This window comes from Octopus bimaculoides, unplaced genomic scaffold (genome assembly GCF_046866305.1).
Source record: "Octopus bimaculoides isolate indiv1 unplaced genomic scaffold, ASM4686630v1 contig194, whole genome shotgun sequence".
Lineage (NCBI taxonomy): Eukaryota > Metazoa > Mollusca > Cephalopoda > Octopoda > Octopodidae > Octopus > Octopus bimaculoides.
In genome coordinates this window covers 4,870-10,000 of record NW_028315444.1, presented here as the reverse complement: position 1 = coordinate 10,000, position 5,131 = coordinate 4,870, and positions in this window count along the sequence as shown.

Genomic DNA, 5,131 nt, shown 5'->3' with positions numbered 1-5,131 from the left:
CTACTACAAAATGTCTGAAGCCCTGTACCATGGACTGATAAAAGCAATGGATTACCTTGAGGTATTAGTTTCAATCCTCTGCAGACTGAGTTCAAATTTCAATATGGTCAACTTTAATGTTCGTCTTTCCGGGACCGATAAATTAAAGTACCATTGACCAGGATTGATATAATTGAGTGTTCATTGTCCCCTCAAAACTTGATGTGCCTAAATTTGAAGCAACCATTATTATCATTATCATTATTATTATTATTATTATTATTATCATTATTATTATTATTATTATTATTATTAAGGCAGCAAGCTGGCAGAATCGTTAGCACGCTGGACGAAATGCTTAATGGTATTTCACCTGTCGCTACATTCTGAGTTTAAATTCCGCTGAGGTTGACTTTGCCTTTCATCCTTTCGGGGATCAATTAAATAAGTACCAGTTATGCACTGAGGTCATATATAATCGACTAGTCCCCTCCCCACAAATTTCAGGCTTTCTGCCTAGAGCAGAAAAGATTATTATTATTATTATTATTATTGAAGGCAGTGAGTGGTAAAGTCATTAGACCATCAGACAAAATGTCATGTGGTATTTTCCCTGCTCCTTTACACTCTGAGTTCAAATCCTGCTGTAGCCAGTTTGCCTTTCAGCCTTCCAAGATTGATAAATTAAAGTACTGGCTAAGTGGCATTAATTAGTCCCCTCCCCTCAAAATTGCTGATAAATCAGAAACTATATCATTATTATTAATAGTAGTAGTAGTAGTAGTAGTATTAGGATGGTGAATTGTTGGAGAAAATATTTTGAGTTATTCAGTGATGGTTCTTTATGGTCGGCAATTAAATCGTGTTGTGGAAGTTAACTTGGTTTTTTTTTTTTTTTTTTGTCCTCCTGGGGTTGATAAAACAAAGAAATAAAGCATCAACCAACCATTGCGATTAACTTAATTGACTGACTAATCTTTCATCTCTTATGTGATTATAATGGCTCCAAATTTTGGCACAAGACCAACATTTTAACGGGAGGTGGGCGAGTCGACTACATCAATACCAGTGCTCTGCAGGTACTTAATTTATCAACCCTGCAAAAATGAAAGACAAAGTTGACCCTGGTGGAATTTGAACTCAAGAACATAAAGATGGATGAAATGCTGCTAAGCACTTTTCACAGCATGCTAACAACTGTGCCAACTTAATACCTTATTTAGATGAAACAATATTCTATATGATGATCATATATATATATATATATATATATATATATATATATCTATCCTTGAAGGGAAACATCCAATGTAATAATCCTTTCCATCTTTAGGCAGAGTTACGATAGCGACTTTATCCAGGTAACACACACACACACACATATGTATAGAGATAAATAGATTAGATATACACACACACACACACACACACACACACACACACACAATTTCTTAGTGTCTAGAGAATGTTTTCTTCTCTATCAGCAACTGAAATCCTTCGAACTATAAAAAACAAAGTGTGCCTTAACTTTTGTTCAGAAATCTTCTTTCTCTCTCTCTCTCTCTCTCTCTCTCTCTCTCTCTCTCTCTCTCTTTCTCTCTATCTCTATTTGTCTTTGTCTCTCTTCTCTCTCATCTCTCGAACCAGTATATTTTTTTTTATAGTTATTTTAATATTATCATTATTATTATTATTATTATTATTATTATTACTTAGAATGGCAGAATTGTTAGAGTGTCAGAGAAATGCCTCCTGGTATTTATTTCCAATCCTTTGTTGAAATCTGAGTGGAAATACAGCAGAGGCTAACTTTGCCTTTAATCCTTTTGAGATTAAGGCAGAGTTGGTTTGATCCCACAATCCCTACCCACCAAATATCTGGCCTTGCACCAGTGTTATAAAGTATTATTATTATTATTATTAAAATGCCACCAACATCTGTTTTTACCTTTCATTCTTCCAGGGTCAATAGATCAAGTTCTGGGGTTACTGTCATTGACTAGCTCCGTCCCCTAAAATTTTAGGCTTTGTGCCTATAGCAGAAAGAATTATTATTATTATTCAGTAGTCTTATTTTTATCACGTGCTTTCACTTCACTACCGAGCGCAGCTCTGTGCGCCTTGGGTATGTGCTGTGGTTTGTTGTGATGCTCTTATTGTTACTGTATTGATTATTATTATTGTAATCATTATTATTATTATTATTTTAGTGTTAAGGTGGTGAGCTGGCAGAATTGTTAACGTATCAGAAAAAATGCTTAGTATCATTTCTTCTGAGTACAACCCCTGCCAGGTCAGCTTTGCTCTTCTCCTACTTCTGCAGAGGAGGGGGCTAAAAAAATAAAGTACTAATAAATTGCGGGGTAAAAGGCTTGATATAATCATCTGTTCTCTTCCTACTCCCCCATCAAAAACCAAAAGGGGGTGGCCATTTGTGCCTGTTAGAAGTACTCATTATTATTATTATCTTTATTATTATTATTATTATTATTATTATCTTTATTATTATTATACTGAAAATTACAAGGGACCATCCCTCTTGTTGGGGTCACTCAGTATTTTGATCAACCACTCACACTCCACCTCCACTCTCACCCCACCCACCACCATATTACATGAGGGAGGGGAAAATATGAATAATTTATAGATTATGTATAAATCTATACATCTTTCTCCTCCCCTGCTTCCACTCCACCCTGCTCCACTAACGAACGACATAGCTTAGATGTGACATGTTTAGCATTGCAAGAATGCAATAATTCCTGGATCAGAGACAAAAAACAAAATGAAAATCAGTGCCATGACAAACTAAGGAGATTAAATATTCTGAAACATAAAAACAAACAAAATACCACATTTTTATTTTAAAAAAAGTGGGTTGTAATGAAAATATAAATGTCCAAATCATTATTTTATTATCATGCCCTCCTATAAACTTACTCATTAAGAGATGTAATAATTCAAATGTAAATGGAGCAACATCTCTCTGGGTACAAGGGTACATAATAAATTTACTGTTGATTATCTGATGGACATCACAAGCATACATAACAATTGATATGTAGAAAGGCCAACAGCTCTACTGCCAGGGCATCTAAAAATTTAGATGTAGCTAGATGGGAACATAGCCATATTCGATTCAGATGTAGATGAACCATCATTCTACCCCTAAGGCTACATAATTTTGCTGCTGGTGAGCTGAAATGCTCTACATAACAACTGAAATGTAGGACCAAAAACTCTGCTATTCCAATAATTGAATGGAGCAAATACCCATACCTGATTCAAATATAGATGAGCCAAAATCTCTACCCACAAGGACATGTAACAAAGCAACTGTTGATGAGCTGACATGCTCCACAAGGATATGTAACAATTGAAATGTGTGGACAGACTAACATTTCTACTACCAGGGGACCTAATAATTGAAATATAAATGGGGACATATTCATACCTGATGATGCTGTTATTCAACCATAGATGATAGGGCAACATTCCTACCACTGGGGTATGTAATAATTTAACTGTAGGTGGGTCAACTTACCCTTCTTGTAGGGCATGCAATAACACAACTGTAGATAGGGCAAGATCCCTACCGCTGGGGTATGCAATAATTTAACTGCAAGTGGTCAACATGCTCCTCTATCAGGGTATGCAATAACACAACTATACATAGGACAAGATCCTATAATTGGAGATCCCTATAACATGTCTGCTATCAGGCAGAGTGTATAATTCTTTATCCCAAACCCTATAACTCTACTCAATATAATTCTGCAGTTGACTGCCTGCTTTATCTAAAATATCTCTCCCTACTGCGATAACTTTCAGTGGCATTGGTCTATTCCAGACCCACCCCTACCACCACCACCACCAGTACTGAGAGATAATATTTTACAATTGATAGATTATTTTATACCAAAATAAATTATATCCTGCTAATGAATATAGTTTACAGGTGACCAGAATTAGTAATTCATGTATAATAGTCCCTTCCATCATGGTAAGTGAAATCATATCTCTCTCTTTCACACACACATACACACACACACACATTTCCCTTCCCGCAGCATTATTTTCAATTAGTTAAAATTCCTTGGGGTTGACTTCCCTGCCTTTATTGACCAGAATTACTCATTAAGATAATGGCTGGTTCTAATCACAATGGTTATAATTATGATTAATAATCAATGTCTTGGTTCATTACGCTAAATACATTACCACCCACTTCACAGAATAACAGCTTGTTAAACACTAACCAACGGATCAATATCCAGTTTTAAACATGTCATCAACGTCTCATCTTATCTCTTTCTCTCTCTCTCTCTGTCTGCAACATTTTGTATTTCTGGAGATGATTACATAACTGCCAGTGTATCAAATTAGAGTGTTATTAGTGTTTCTTTGTTTGTTCTTTTTTTTGAATAATATTACAACTGCTTCATGTAACACCAGTGTCAGAAAACGAAAATAAAGTTCAATAAATTTGTTTTTTGAGCTTTGCCTTCCATCATTTTCCCTTTTTTTTTTTTCTTTCCTTCTTGCTTTGAGCACCTGCAGAAGAGATGAGTAAAGGGACTTGGCCTAGTGGTTAGGATGTTACACTCACAATCACAAGATTGTAGTTTCGATTCCTGGACAGGGCAGCACATTGTGTTCTAGAGCAAAACACTTTGCTTCAAGTTGTCCCAGTCCACTCAGCTGTGAATGAGTAACCCTGTGACTGATTGATTTCCCATTCAAGAGAGCCGTTGGGATCTTGATCACTTATAACCCATGGAGACTGGGAAACTGAGACTTGACGCAGTTATATCCAAGGGTTGATGGTCGTGAGTAGTCATGGAGATTTCAACCCTCTCACGCAGGAAAATCAGTCTTATAAAGCCACAAAGATGAAGATTTATAACTTCATGAAGAGGAATTAATTGTGTAAATATATATAGTTATTCGATTAATCCATGGCCTAGTTCAACATGTCCAGTTGGGTTTAGTGAAGTTCTTTTTGTAACGAACTTTTGAGTTATATTTTCAGTTTGTGGTCCGGGAATAACTTTCTTTTGGACAGATAGACATATTATCACTCATATACACACCATATATACACACATGCCTACACATACATACACACATATATGCACACACATAGGGGTTG